The sequence below is a fragment of the Neoarius graeffei genome, chromosome 9 (genome assembly GCF_027579695.1).
Source record: "Neoarius graeffei isolate fNeoGra1 chromosome 9, fNeoGra1.pri, whole genome shotgun sequence".
Lineage (NCBI taxonomy): Eukaryota > Metazoa > Chordata > Actinopteri > Siluriformes > Ariidae > Neoarius > Neoarius graeffei.
The window spans coordinates 9,959,347-9,976,204 of record NC_083577.1 but is presented as its reverse complement, the minus strand read 5'-3'; positions in this window follow the sequence as shown (position 1 = coordinate 9,976,204).

Below are 16,858 nucleotides of genomic sequence, written 5' to 3'. Positions count from 1 at the left end.
CCTTTATACAAAAAATCCAGAATATTCCACTTTAAGGCATTCTTCACATGAAATGAATTCATATGGGTGACAAAATTTATGATCTTTGGAAGCCTTGCTAGCCAGTTTATAGCAGCTGTCCATGTAGTGTCCATATTTAATGAAATCTTACATTATCTAAGGCACATTTTCTCTGGTGCATCAACAGTTGGCTGGAAAGTTCTCTGGTATGCAAAAGTTTGAGCACCCCTAGTCAAAATTGCTGTTACTGTGAACAGTTAAGCAAGTTATAGATGAAATGATCTCCAAAAGGCATAAAGTTAAATATGACTCATTCCCTTTATATTTTAACCAAAAACATTTTTTTTTAATTTTCATCTTTTATATTTTCAAAATGACAAAAAAAGGAAAAGAGCCCAAAGCAAAAGTTTGGGCACCCTGCATGGTTAGTACCTAGTAACACCCCCTTTGGCAAGTATCACAGCTTGTAAACACTTTTTGTAGCCAGCTAATAATCTTTCAGTTCTTACCTGGGGGATTTTCACACATACGTCCTTGCAAAAGGCTTCCAGTTCTGCAAGTTTCTTGGGCTGTCTTGCATGCACTGCTCTTTTGAGATCTATCCACAGATTTTCACAGGGGACTGTGAGGGCCAGGGCAAAACCTTCAGCTTGTGCCTCTTGAGGTATTCCATTGTAGATTTTGAGGTGTGTTTTGGATCATCGTCTTATTGTAGGACCCATCCTCTTTTTAACTTCAACTTTTTTACAGATGGTGTGATGTTTGCTTCCAGAATTTGCTGGTATTTATTCGAATCCATGCTTCCCTCAACCAATGAAATGTGTCCTGTGCCACTGGCTTCAACACAACCCCAAAGCATGATCGATCCACACCCATGCTTCAGAGTTGGAGAGGTGTTATTTTCCTGGAATTTGGCACCCTTTTTTCTCCAACCATACCTTTGTACATTGTGGCCAAAAAGTTCTATTTTGATTTCATCAGTCCACAGGACTTGTTTCCAAAATACATCAGGTTTATTTACATGCTCATTTGCAAACTTCAAATGCTGAATTTTGTGGCTAGGATGCAGGAAAGGTTTTCTTCTGATGACTCTCCCATGAAGGTCATTATTTGTTCAGGTGTTGCTGCATAGTAGAACAGTGCACCACCACTCCAGGGTCTGCTAAATCTTTCTGAAGTTCTTTTGCAGTCAAACAGGGTTGTTTATTTGCCTTTCTAGCAATCCAACGAGCAGTTCTTTCAGAAAGTTTTCTTCATCTTCCAGACCTCACCTTGATCTCCACTGTTTCTGTTAACGGTCATTTCTTAATAACCTTACAATCTGAGGAAACAGCTACCTGAAAACACTTTGCTATGTTTTTGTAGCCTTCTCTTGCTTCATGAGTATCAATTATTTTATTATTCAGAATGCAAGGGAGTTGCTTAGAGGAGCCCATGGCTGTTGATTTTAGGGACAAGTTTGAGGAGTCAGAGAATTTATACAGCTTTGAAATCTGCATCATCTAACCTTTCCTAACAAAGAATTAGAACAAGCCACAGCTCAATACGCTAATTAAGGTCTGGAACCTTGGTAAAAGTTACCTGAGAACTCAAATGTATTGGGGTGCCCAAACTTTCACATGGTGTTCCTTTTCTTTTTTCACTCTCCAATTGTACAAAACAAAAATAATACACAAATCTTGCAGAAAACACTGACAAGAAATGTCGTCTTTACCTTTATGCCTTTTGGTGATCAGTTCATCTTCTGCTCACTTAACTATTCACAGTAACAGACATTTTCAGTAAGGGTGCCCAAACTTTTGCATGCCACTGTATATCTTTACACCCCTGTTTGTCATGTTTTCGAGCACACTACAGAAAGTCACCATATTGGCCTGATGAAATGGTTTCAAAGATTCTGAATCCTTTATGAAGTGGTTGTATGGCTTTTCTCATACTGAACATGAGAAAAGGCTGACTTATTGACTGATTTAACAAAATTAATATGTGCTATATTGGAGCTCATAATAAAAGAACTGTAGGAACAGCTGTGCTCGAACTGATTCTGGGGTTTTGAGTAACAATAAATGTTCATAATTAGTGTTTTTGTGTGCATTATAGTGATGTAATTATTGTTTAAAAGCCCCTGACACTGTACGAACAGCTAACCAGCTGTTTCCCATGATTCCGAGCTTGAGATTTGAAGGCTTCATGAATAACTTTTGCTATTTGCAGACTTGTCTTTAGTACTGTGACAACAGAGGATTTTGAAATAAGATGTAAATTATATCCAATTCAAGTTTATTTGTACAATATGTTAAAAAAATAAATAAAAAAATTGTCCCAAAGCAGCTTTAGAGAAATCCAAATGCAGATTTTGATCCCCAAAACAGCCAGAAGCGACTGTAATGAAGAAAAACTCCCTGAGATGACATGAGAAACAAACCATGAGAGAAATCATGCTCATAATTGAACCCATGTCTTCTGTGCAACAGCAGATAGTGGGATTGTAAATCACAACAGTGTACAGGTGTAGGAGAGTAAATAGCAATGATTTCAGGGACAGAAGCAAACAACAGAATGACATTTGAATTGGGACTTTTCATAATGATACTGTCATAAAGCACAGTGGTGTAGTGGTTAGCACTGTTGCCTCATCACAAGAAGCTTCTGGGTTCAAGCCCAGTGGCTGATGGGGACCTTTCTGTGTGGAGTTTGCATGTTCTCCCTGTGTCTATGTGGGTTTCCTCTGGGTGCACTGCTTTCCCTCACAGTCCAAATACATGCAGTTAGGTTAATTGGCTACTCAAAATTGGGGAAGCCTTGGCATAGTGGTTAAAGAAGCAGCTTTGGGACCAGAAGGTTGCTGGTTTGATTCCCTGGATCAGCAGAGCAAGGCACTTAACCCCCAACTGCTCCCCGGGCTGCTCTGTGTATGTTGTATGTGTCTCTGGATAAGAGTGTCTGCTAAATGGCATTAACATAACATAAACCACCATAGGTGTGAATGTGAGTGAGCAGGAAGGAACTGACCACCCTACTGCTGCAATTCTGGCCAAGTCAACTAAAATGTGGTTTGCCTCAAGCCCAGATCGAGTTTGGCAGTGATTATGATGATGATCATTGTAAAACAACAAATCCAAACAATAACTCATTGGATTAAATTAAAACCCACAGTATCTTGGTGAAATAATTGACTGAAGCAAGGGTGAGACTTCAGTATAAAGTCTTTGGGGGAATTTCAGATGTTTGGAGTATCCACTGGACCAGTCAGAAGTAGAGCATCATGTCTGGAGAGGAAGGTGCAATGCATACATTACATTAATGACATTTAGCAGATGCTCTTATCGAGAGCATCTTATCTTATCCAAAGTGATATACAACATACCCAGAGCAGCCTGTTGGGGGTTAGGTGCCTTACTCAAGGGCACTTCAGCCATTCCTGCTGGTCCAAGAAATTGAACCAGCAACCTTTTGTTTCCAAAGCTGCTTCTCTCAGCTTTAGGCCATGGCTTCCCCATATAGCCCAAGAGCATTAGCTCAAAATTGAGTCCAACCCGGAACAAATTAGTAACAAGCTGAATTTTTCAGAATATGTTCAGAATACCCTTAGGAATAACATACTAAAAGTCCCCGGGAATCCACCTTGTGCTCTCTGAGAAATTCAAGATGGCGTCCAAAATGGCCACCGATTGGAGATTTTTCAATATCTCAGGGATAAAACATAATATAAATGCAATTAAAATGTTAAATTATATGTTCTCTCATACAAGCAATGCAAATTCACCATTGTCACACTGTTAAAATTAAAATTAACCAAGATTACAAGGTCATTAATGTGGAAATTACATGGAATTTGATGGTTGACATGATTGACAGATTAGCTTAGTAGGCTACCTACATACATGAACATAATGTAAGACAACAATTAGACATCAGTTTCCTTAATATTTAGTGCATCTTTAAGCTTTGATAAAATATTAAAGGGAAATTAAATTTGAGAACTCTATCTTCTAAAACTACAATGGCAAGCTGTTTCAGTACACTTCTTCAACATTCCGGCGACTTTCATGACAAAAAGGTCTGCCTCAATAAAAGCTCTTGCTTATAAACAATGAGTAGACTTAAACACTTCTCAGTGCCTCAGTTGTAATGCTTGGACCTTTGTTGTACCATCAGTGAAGTAGGGAATTTATTCAAGCTTGTTTAAGGGTGGAAAAAAATTAATCTTTGAGTTTCTAGCACCAGTCTTTACTACTAGCAATGCCAGTGTGTTCTGACAAAAAATGACTAAACTCAGCATGACCTTTTAAAAATGACTGAACTCAGCATGACCTTTTAACATGCCATTTTTCATTTTACACCACCAATTTACTTTAATTAATATTAATGAAAATAAGTGGTCCAACCCCTAGTAATTGTTTGTTGTTTTGTGAACAGAATAGGATGATACGGAGTGAACGAGTAACCAATGGATCCACACTCTATAATCGGTAGTGTACATTAAATAGCACAGATTTACAATTATAAGTCTGTAATTATTAGTCCTAAACATTAAGAACTGAAGCCATTTCAAAAACATATGAGATATCTTCATGATACCATAACGATTATTTTGTCATTGTTATTTCTTCTTGGATGTGAATTTATGGGCCAGGGCGTTTCAAGATTGATACTTGATTCAAGGATCGGACTGGATGAAACCTACACACATTCATAGTACTGTGCACATTCATAAATGTGAACTGGTGAAGTGCCAAAAATATGACAATCTAACCAGACATGGCAAGTGAACACATTATACACAAATATACTGTTATAATAATGTGTACATTGTTATTATATAATGTTAATACTCAATGTAATTAATACACACATGTTGGAATTTACTCTCCTACCCTACAAAACATATATTCTGACCTTTTAATTGCATTAATATTTTGTTTTGGGCCTGAGATATGGGCAGATCTCCATTTGGTGGCCATTTTGGATGCCATCTTGAATTTCTCAGAGAGCACAAGGGGGATTTCCGGGGACTTTTAGTATGTTATTCCTAAAGATATTCTGAAATTTTCAGCTTGTTACTAATTTGTTCCGGGTATAACCCTATTACTCCTGGGCTAATAACTCATGACGTCTTGGACTGATTGTGCTTTGCTGCTTCTGATTTCAAAGCCTTGATTATGTACATACAATCAGGTTCATTCATGACAAACTCATTCATTTAGAAATATTGAGGACACTGAAGCAATAAATCTTTCACTTCTTACATGTAAGGTTTACATTATATACACTAGAAGTGTAACACAATGATACTATTTTTATCTACGAATCTTCAGATCTGTTTGCTGGATCATCCAGTGATCATGAGTTCAAATCCCAATGATGCCAAAACCATCCATGCCCAGGAGTCAAAGAAAGCAAATTTGGCTGTGCTCTCTGAGTGGAAGGGCCATACTGTCTTTCCCCTGTCAATCAAAGCAACCCTTTAGCGGATATCCAGGGTGGATAGCACTAACTACTGAGGGTCTTACACTACATGAGAAGGAGTTCAGAAAGATCTTGTTGACTGGCTTGGTTTCATGTTTCTTGGAGGTAGCCTCTGTTATCCTTCATATTCTCCAGTTAGTCGATAGGGGACAGATGGATGGGATTGGAATTAGCCAAGAGGAAATGTGGGGGAAAATTAGGACGGATATCTGTGTTTGTATTTTAACCTGCAGTGGTTAAACAGGAAGTTCATATTTTAATATGTTTTCAAATTCCATTTGCTCAGTTATGCTTTTTCTTTCCACATGACAAATATTTTCCAAATTAATGAAAAACTAGAAGGTCACTCTTTAGAGTGTATACCTCCACCAAGCCATATATTATCATCATCAAAAAAAACTTGAACCTAGGATAATACTAAAGCTGTCCACCAAATTTCATCCAAATCAGTTCACTACTTTTTGAGTTACATTGAAAACTGACAAAAAAAAAATCCTGGATCTGCATCAGGTTTGTATCAAAATCAAACCTTGTTCCATGGTCAACATTTCCTCCAAATTTCATCAAAATCTATTCACTACTTTTTGAGTTACATTGGGAACAGACAAACAAAAAAACAAACAAATGGAGGTCAAAACATAACTTCCTCCAACACAGTAATAAACCCTGTCAGTGCATTGTTCATTTTCACATTAACAAATATGGACTTCCTTTGTCTAGCAAGTTTCATATCTGTCTTGATGCCTCAAAAAAGTAAAGCAATGTGAATGAATTTGTGCAAACTGTAGCTAGCTAGGTAACAGTAAGGTGTCCTAAAACCAGGGTCTAATTTACAGTGTTGTAGGCTATGCTGAATTAATGTTAATTGAAGTAGTCCATCTACTTTGTAAGCAAGTTAGCTTGCTAGCTACCCTGTGAAAATGTATCTTCAAATTAATAACTAGCTAACCAGATAGGGATATGCCTACCCTAGCATGCGAAGATGGTTCTGATGGGCTGGATGGGTGAGATCCAACTGCCAGGAAGGCAATCCTGCAGGGCTGTCAAGACCAGGCACTCAAGATGTCATGGCCATCCACTGCAGCCAAGGAAGTCTCCAGTCGTGATGGCTCTTCGTACTACTGGACCCCAACTTCTGAGGCCAAGAGAGTGGATCTGCCTCAGTGCAACAGCCTTTCCACTTTCAAAGATTTCTTACACAGGTCCTTTGCACAACTCATCACATTTTTTGTGAATGAATATGTCATTCAAGAATTGGACTCCACAGCCACCTGCAAGTCCACAACAGATGAGCTGTGCAAGCTGTCATCATCATTGAAACTGATGGACTACCAAGTGCTAACCAGATATCTACCTGAATTGAAGCTTAATTGAAACTATATTGTATCCCCCCATGGTTTCCATGGGGGGAAGCCTAATGGTTAGTGACGCAGCTTTGGGACCAAGAAGTCACCAGTTCAATTCCCTGGACCAGCAGGAATGGCTGAAGTGTCCTTGAGCAAGACACCCAAACCTGGGCTGCTCTGGGTATGTTGCACTCCACTGTAGATAAGAGCATCTGTTAAATGTTGTTAATGTAATCTGCAGTTCAAATTACAAAATGACATGTGAGCCTGCTATTAGATCTGAACATTTGTATGATAACAAAAGAATTCAAGCTTCCTCTGGTGCCAGCATTGCTGCTTTCTGTAGCCATGTAGTTGATTAGCAATTATGAATGCAACTACTTAACAGCTTCTCTGACTCCACCCCATCCTTCTTCTGGCCACCTGATAGAACCAATCATATGCCCTTAGACTCCTTGTGTTTGTACTGTATCTGCTTTGAACATTATCTCTTTATTCTCAATAATATCCATCCATCCATTATCTGTAGCCACTTATCCTGTTCTACATGGTCGCAGGCAAGCTGGAGCCTATCCAAGCTGACTATGGGCGAGAGGTGGGGTACACCCTGGACAAGTCACCAGGTTATTGCAGGGCTGACATCTCAATAATATATATTTGTATATTCATACAGGGTTCTCCAGAAAATCTCAAGTAGCCAGTTAAAAAAAAAAAGTAGCAGGCAGCTCTGGAATTTGTGTCACCAAAGCCATGATGCGGGGGGGGGGGGGGGGGGGGGGGTCTGGGGGCATCCCCCCTGAACATTTTGAAATTTAAATGCCTGCTGGTGGCTTCTGCTGCATTTTCAGCTAATAAATTACTAACCATTTTCCTGTAAAATACTTGCAAAACATGTACAGTATAAAATTTCCCTCCAGATATGTGTGTGCTTGGCTTTCTCAGTTACCATCTGTAGTATGCTGCCTGGCTCTGTAAAATAACTACATATGCTACGGCATGGTCACGTGGTCCGGCTCAGCCAATCAAGTCAAATTTATTTGTATAGCGCTTTTAACAATCAACATTGTCGCAAAACAGCTTTACAGAATTTGAATGACTTAAAATATGAGCTAATTTTATCCCTAACCTATCCCCAATGAGCATGCCTGTGGCGACGGTGGCAAGGAAAAACTCCTTCAGACAACATGAGGAAGAAACCTCGAGAGGAACCAGACTCAAAAGGGAACCCATCCTCATTTGGGCAACAACAGACAACATGACTATAACATTAACAGTCCTAAGATAAACTCAGCTTCGTTGATGCTATAAACCCCCCACCGTCAGAAACCCGAGCGCAAAACCATTCACGACAACTGCAGTCCCAAAGTCAGCAAGTCAACTGCAGTCCCAAAGTCAGCAAGTCAGCTGCAGTCCCCAGCCACAAAAGCACCACTGCAAGAGTCCAGAGCATCCTCCAGGTGCGACCCCCAATTGTCCACATGGGGCTGCCCTCCACAGGAGCAATGCGATGAGACTCCAACCAGACACAGGGCACCAGGATGGATCAGGCAAATCCGAGGAGCAGAAGAGGTCAGCATCTCGATCCCAGGACCAATATGTAACTCAGGGGGACAGATTTGGGGGGGGGGAGAGAAAACACAGGTCATTAGGTATGCCCAATGTCACCTGAATAAGTAGAAACAGTATACATATTGCACTGAGTACAAGCAGGGACTCCAGCAACTAACTATGACAGCATAACTAAAAGGGGAGAGCCAGAAGGTAACACAGGCATGAGGGAGCCCCCGGACATAAAGCAGCCAGCCACTACACCATCAACAAACTCAAGTGAGCAAGCGAGTGGGGACTGACAGCATCCATACATCCCAGTTTACCAAAACACTATGTCTGAGGACCCTCCAGATCTACACCTTTACCTCATAAACACCATTAACAAAAGGCTTGACTAAACAGATATGTTTTCAACCTAGACTTAAACACTGAGACTGTGTCTGATTCCCAAACACTACTTGGAAGGCTATTCCATAACTGTGGGGCTTTGTAAGAAAAGGCTCTGCCCCCTGATGTAGCCTTCACTATACAAGGTACCAGCAGATAGCCTGCATCTTTTGATCTAAGTAGGCGTGGCAGGTCATAGAGGAGCAGAAGTTCACTCAGGTACTGTGGTGCAAGACCATTCAGTGTTTTGAAGGTCAATAGTAGTATTTTATAATCAATACGAAATTTGATTGGGAGCCAATGCAGTGTGGATAAGACAGGGGTGATGTGGTCATATTTTCTAGTTCTAGTAAGGACTCTTGCTGCTGCATGTTGAACGAACTGGAGCTTGTTTATGCACTTATTGGAACATCCAGACAGTAAGGCATTACAATAATCCAACCTGGAGGTAACGAAAGTATGAACTAGTTTTTCTACGTCATGTAGTGACATTAAATTTCTTATCTTAGCAATATTTCTGAGATGAAAGAAAGCTATCCGGGTAATGTTATCAGTGTGAGTTTCAAATGAAAGCCTGAGGTCAATAATCACTCCGAGGTCTTTTACTGCTGCACGTGAAGAAACAGAAAGGCCATCCAGAGTTACTGTGTAATCAGAAAACTTACTTCTAGCTGCATGTGGTCCTAGTACAAGTACTTCAGTCTTGTCAGAGTTAAGCAGAAGGAAGTTAATAAGCATCCAGTATCTAATGTCCTTTACACATTCTTCAATTCTATTAAGCTGATGTCTCTCATCAGGTTTTGCAGAAACATACAACTGTGTGTCATCAGCATAACAGTGGAAACTAATACAATGTTTTCAAATAATATCACCCAGAGGTAACATATATAAAGAAAAAAGCAGTGGACCCAAGACAGAACCTTGTGGAACACCAAACTTTAACTCAGTATGTCTAGAAATATCACCATTTATATCAACATACTGATAGTAATCAGTTAAATAAGACCTGAGCTAGGCGAGGGCCATTCCCTTAACTCCCACAACATTTTCTAGTCTATCCAGAAGAATGGAATGATCAACGGTATCAAATGCTGCACTAAGGTCAAGCAACACAAGCAGCGAGACACAGCCCTGATCAGATGCCAACAGTAGGTCATTTACTACTTTAACCAGAGCTGTCTCTGTGCTATGATGAGATCTAAATCCTGACTGATATATTTCATGGATGTTATTCCTATGTAAATATAAGCATAACCGCTGTGCCCCAGCTTTGTCAAGGATCTTGGAGATAAAGGGGAGGTTTGATATTGGATGATAATTGGACAGCTGACAGGGATCAAGGTCAGGTTTTTTAATCAGGGGTTTGATAACTGAGCGTGAGAATCGATCAACAAATATGGCCTTACTTCTGGTCATGCTAGACCCGAATTAAAGACAATTTCTTGGTGGAATAATTGGATTTGTAGCAAATTATGGGCGGTGAAGATGATATAAATTGCTTGAACATTGAAAGGCAAGGTTTTTTTTTTTCTGGGATCGAGTAGCCGGCGCAGACCATCTCTGTACACGGAGAAAACCACCGGTCGCCGGCACTTGTGGACATCTCCGTTCAAATATTTGTATTCAGATATACATCCCTTGGGAATGTTTTTACGTGTATGTATCTCTAGCTTTTACTTACAGTTATTAATAAAACAGCTACACAAATTGCTTGTTTATTTTAGATGTTAATGACTTGCTTTGCCACTTGTTTACCCTCCTGGATTTGGTCTTTCCGTCCTTCCTTCCAAGTAGCAAGAGGAAATTAAAATTGGTGTACAGCATATTCATTAAAGTATGAACAGTTTGGTGAATATGTGATAAGGCCGATGCTCATTAGTGCAGGTTCAGAGGCTTTGCTTTGTTTCTCATCTGCAGAAGGATTGCACAGACTCCCAGCTGAGAATTTGTTTTCTTTTTTTTTGCATTCCTCTTTTGTTATGCCTGCTTAGAAAAATTATTTTGACCTTACAGTACATGGTCACCAACTTTGATTCATTTTGCGTGTGTGTGTGTGTGTGTTGGCCTGCATAATGCCATCAGGAAATGTGTATCCGAGGCTGTTATAGCTCTTTGAAGGGCTTCCAGCTCTAAGAATATGACAGAATGTGTAAAAACCTGACAGAAAAACAACTCTAGTTTTGACTGTAAGTGTATGTGAAATCAGTGCATTTTATGCCTTTGGTGCTGTTTTTATTACATAAAAGCTTTTGGTGAATAGCTGGAAGTTGAAGTAAAGATATTTGGAAAATGGGTAATTTTTTTTTTCCTTAAATGATTTATTTTAATTTCTGCTTGAGAGAACACTGTGAGTGATTTTGCTGCTGCTTTTCACCAGAGTCTTCTTTCCTTTCTTTTTATGCCATTATGTTTTCTGGTTGTCCATGCGCGCATACGGGGTCTCATCTGAACACAATATTTCAAGAATGAGAGTGAATGTTTGTAAGATTGAAATGGAATTATCACTTTAACCAGGAGATGAAAGGTCACAACAAGGTCAAATGTATGAAATAGTTTGTCTTCCCTAGTGTCCTTCCTGTAGTGAATGGAGTATATTTTGAGGGTATTGGAGGCATACCAGTTCGTACCAAGAAGGACTACACTTCTCAATGTCCTTAGGGAAGACTTCACAAATCTGTTTAGAGTAGATATAAAAAGTGTACACACCCCATTAAAATGATAGGTTTTTCTGATGTAAAAAAAAAAATGACACAATGATCAATAATTTCTAAACTTTTCCCACATTTAATGTGACCTGTACAATTCAATTGAAGAACAAACCAAGCTGTTAGGGGGAAAACATTAAAAAAAAAAAAATACAATAAGCTGGTTGCATAAGTGTACATACAAGCACCTACATAACTTGTTGTTGTACTGTGGTATGTTTTAAATGACAGGAACAGATCCGATTTGGATTGGAAACCTTTCCATTTCCATGATAACCTTGATCGTAATCAGTCAGTCAAATCAATAAATCAATCAAAGTATCTGAAGATACATCAAGTTTCTCTAAAGGCACAGATTTTCACAAGTACAATATGCACAATAAAAATGTGCTGAGAACAGTTAAATCCAACATGAACTGGCTCTCTTAAACTTCTTAATAGTTGACAGAATGTCATCCTGTAAAGAGTTCCAGCTGTCTAGGCACAAGATTTGAGATTTTAATGTTTGTTAAACTCTCAAATCTCATGCCTAAACAGCTGGAACTCTTGACAGGATGACATTCAATCACTGTCGACTATTAAGAAGTTTAAGAGAGCAGTGAAAAGTTCCTTCATAGTAAATAATTCAGCTTTGTTTCTTTTTTATATTTATTTTATCAACATTATTTTATCATCATGTTGTTTTTTATGATATTGTTTATTAGAATGGCTTACTCACTGTTTACTCAAATGTAATATATATATATATATATATATATATATATATATATATATATATATATATATATATATATATATTTTTTTTTTTTTTTTTCCCCAGAGCCCTACTGAAAATCATATTGCATGACGTAGGTCTTCTGAACAAAGAGTCTTCCTAATCAATACATATGTTCTTTAAGTAGGAGACACCCTTCAGAACCCATCAAACAGTTCAACAGAAATGTAATTTTGCTTTGCTTGAACATCATCCATAATATTTACTTTTGAAATGCCTAAAAATATTAGCCTACCCTTTCTGTCAAACTCCTTCCCTAAACCAGAGACTGTTAAGTCTAATCCTATCCTCAGAGCTGTTATGGGTTGAAGCAGTATGATGTAACCTTTTCTCCATGGTCTACAAAAGATGATGTCCTTTTCTGTGAAGTTAAAGGTCACCTATTTGAGAGGCAGAATTAGTCAGTTCTTGTTGCCTAACTGTTTCAGGACTTTTACTGAACAGGTTTCTTAAATATTAAATGAAATTATTTACACAAGTGGCACAGTAACATAGTGTTACCACTTCACAACTCTTAAGAATGATGATGTGAATGTGTGTAATGGATTTAAGTCTTATTCATTCCTGTCTCACTGTATTCCTGCTTCACTCTTACTGTTCCTGGAATAGGCTCTGGATTCTCCTCAACCTGGACCAGAATAAAGTGCTGAAGAAGATGAACAAATGAATGAATGAATGAATGAATGAAAACAACAATATTATTAAAGAGTCCATGGATTGTAGCAGAGCTTTACATAGTATTAAGCATCATGGAGGAAAAGAAAAAAAAAACATGTTTCAGTTCAGGAAAGTCTGTTCCTTTTATTTTATGTAAGTATTCAACCCCCTTGACCTTTTTTTTTCCATTTACAACTTGTGATTTTCACTGTTTGATTTACACAAAAGTAGAAATTTGGTGGTTGCATACCGTAAGTATTGCTCAGGCAACAATTACAGCTGCAAGTCTTCTGCAAGATATCTCTATCAGCTTTGTACATATGGATCCTGATATTTTTGTCCATTCTTCGTGGCAAAATTGTTCAAACTATATCAGTTTGCACTGAGCCCATTAAGGTGAATAGCAATTCTTATGTCTTGTCTCTGATTTGCTGAATCAGACTGAGGTCTGGGCTGTGACTGGGCGATCCTGGCAGATTCAAGTTCTTGGAGTTGAACCACTCCATTGAAGAATCAAATCTTTTGCAAACAGGAACAGGATTTCTTCTGGGATTGCCCTGAAAAGCATCTACACAACCTGGTGCTACCACCACCATACTTCACTCAGATGGTGGAGATGGTGTTTCCAGGGTAATAATCAATATTGGATTGCTCGCAAGCCTTGTACTTTGTCCCAAGGACAACAAGTCTCATTTTGGAATTGTCAGACTAGAAAAGCTTTTTTGTGTGTGCTGGGACCGCAACATGATTTTTTATTTTATTTTTCCATAATAATGGCTTTCTTTTTGCCTTTCTCCCATAAGGCCCAGCTTTGTGGAGTGTCCATGTTAGGGTTGTTCTTTAAAATTTTTCCCACCTGGGCTCTGGATCTCTTTAACTCTTTAAGAGTTGACCTCGGACTTGACCTCTTTTTTGCATCTCTGACTATTGCTCCATTCATTGTTTTTGATGGACAGCTTTCTCCACCAAAAGATTAGAAAAAAAAAATCTACCTTTTGGTGAAGGATATTCATCTCACACTGGAAAAAAAGAGAAAAGTCCAACTTTTAATTGAAATAAATTTATTCAGACAAAAACAAATTCCTCATCAAGAAATATATTTTCAACAAAAACACATGCGCCTCTATTATTGGCACCCATGCAGCCTGCATTTAATCATTTGTACACCTTCCATTTGCCAGTAAAACAGCACTGAGTTTCTCTGATAACATTTTATCAGGTTGGAGATACGTCTGAGAACATTCCTCTTTACACAATCTCTCCAGATCATCCATGGTCCTCAGCCCTCTCTTGTGTTCTCTCCTCTTCAGCTCACCCCACAGGTTTTCACTGGGGTTCACATCAGGGGACTGAAATGGCCACAGCAGAACCTTGATTCTGTGCTCAGTGAAACATTTTTGTGTTTGGACATATGCTTCAAATCATTGTTCTGCTGGAAGATCCAATGATGACCCAGTTTTAGTTTCCTGGCAGAGGCAGCCAGATTCTGATTTAAAACGCCCTGGTATTTATTTCATCATTTCATGGTGCCATGTACCCGAACAAGGTTTTGGGGCCTTTGGAGGAAAAACAGCCCCAAAACATCACACAACTTCCATCATATTTTACAGTTTGGATTGGGTTCTATAGTAATACAGTAATAGGGGGATCATTTCAGTAATTTATGAAATTTCAGTTGCATAACTCCACTACACACTACAATTATGATGACTACACTACAACACTACACAATAATGAATGATAAAGGGTTATGAAACTGAGAAGACTGTGAGCAAAAATGCCTGTAAAATGCATATTTTGGGTTCTGAGCATTAATTGTTACATCTTAATATGTAATCAACATCTGTTTATCCTCCCGACTGATTTGAGTGGAGAAAACATATTTTATCTAACATTTCTTCTTGAAGAACTTACACTAACCAAGACAAAATTCTCAGGAGTTCTTCTGTTCTCAGATGTGTGTTCATGAAAGAGATATATTTATAACTATGCGTGTCCAGCTGTTCATGTTGTGTTGCACAAACTCTGTTGATGATATGTGTTGCAAGTAGAAGTGTAGAGGACTGCACATGCACATACATGGTTATTATAAAGATCAGATATGCTTGTGTCTAGGTTTGTTAGCATGCTGTGCAGGTGTCAGCAACCTCAGCTTCTGACCTCAATACCACAGTCACAGTGGTGTTGATGAAAAGAAGTGTATGCTGTGTGTATCTCTACCAGACAAGGTGCACCAGGCTCAGACAGAAAAAATTTAAAAATAAATAAAATTATCTATCTATCTATCTATCTATCTATCTATCTATCTATCTATCTATCTATCTATCTATCTATCTATCTATCTATCTATCTATCTATCCCAGTCTTGTATTAAAGAAAACAAAAGAAAAAAAAAAAACAATTACATACAGCTTATTTGCAACAACATCTGTCACAAGGTCATGATGCATATCAATTTATCAAATGTTCACTCAACCATGCTAATGTGATCTAACCACATCTACATCTCTACTATGTTATTCAAATAGAGTGATACGTAATAAATAATTTTCAATCATTTTTAAACATATTGAGCTGATTTCATGGGTCATTTCATGCTTTTCATGCCATGAGTAGACTTGTCAAAATCTCATGAAATACGTTCAAGTTCTCTTCTTCTCAGCAGCAGGGGCGTATCACCCGCGGGGGATGCGTACGTTTCATCCCCCCCACTTTTGTTGAAACACAATTTCATCCCCCACACTTTTGTCAGATTAAAATGACATCATTATGAAAATTATACAGCTACTATAAAATGTGTAACAAGGAAGTAAACTATTGCTATAACCATAGATCGCGGAACCGCCTGGGCCAGGGGGGCCGTGGCCTGGGTAACTTTTTGAAAATTATTTAAAAAATAGGCTAAACCAATATTTTTTGACGTTAAGCGGACTCGAGCCTGGCATGAACCGCTCCGACGCGCTATAGACCCCTTTCACTGACGTCACCCGAAACCGGAAGTAAACAGACCCTGCCCCATTTTGGAAGACCAACAAACTCGTGATTAGGGGGAAATAACGGCAGCGGTATGTGAACCCACGAGAATAAAGTGGAGTGGCAAACGACTTAAACAAACAAATCTGAGCTGTTTTATTTATGATTTATTGGCCCAACAGTAGACTTGAAAGAAACCTGTGTGAGACTTGGCAAAAAACTGTGGATATAATGGTGTATGATCTGAGGACACTTTGAGGTAAGCAAACGCAAGAAATTCAGATTTAAAACATGCTAAATTGGCCCCAAGTTGATAACTGTATGAGGAGCAAGCCTCCCAGACTTCTACAATTTAATAATAATAATAATTTAGGATGGTTTGGGGCTTGCTCGCTGCTGCCAGGTTGGTTGTTGAGTAGCCTGACTGTTTTTTTTTTCTTCTTGCGTGTGGTATCATTGTTGACGCGAGGTTGTTTTTTGAACATGCCAATGTGGACACGATTTCCCCTGATGAGTTATGACTTCAGACGCAATGCGTGTGTGGAGGTGTGGAGTCCGCGTGATATGTGCGTAAGATAGGCTTCTCATGTGTTTGGAGATCCGCGCTCCAAGACAAGCACAAGCGCCCCCCCCCAAGGGAAAAAAAGGGACCCCCCCAAAAATATCGGCATAGTTCGAACACTGAGTGTAGGCACTGGGTGTAAACAACAAATAGTTTACAATGTCTGGGTAGCAAACAGATGGCAGAATTGGTGTCCGGTCCTCCTTATGTTTCCATTCTCCCTTGCCGAGAGTCTTATCATATGGGTCAAACCCATCAATCACAGCCAGTTTCTCCACATACCGTGCCCTTTCTGCAGCTGGTAATGTACTCACATAACCAGAATTATCAGCCATCGTGTCACTTTACTCTCACTCGTACTTTGTTTTATATTGTGAGTGCATGTACTTGGTCTTCCAATATGGCGCCTAACAAAATCTCGTGGCGCGGTGAC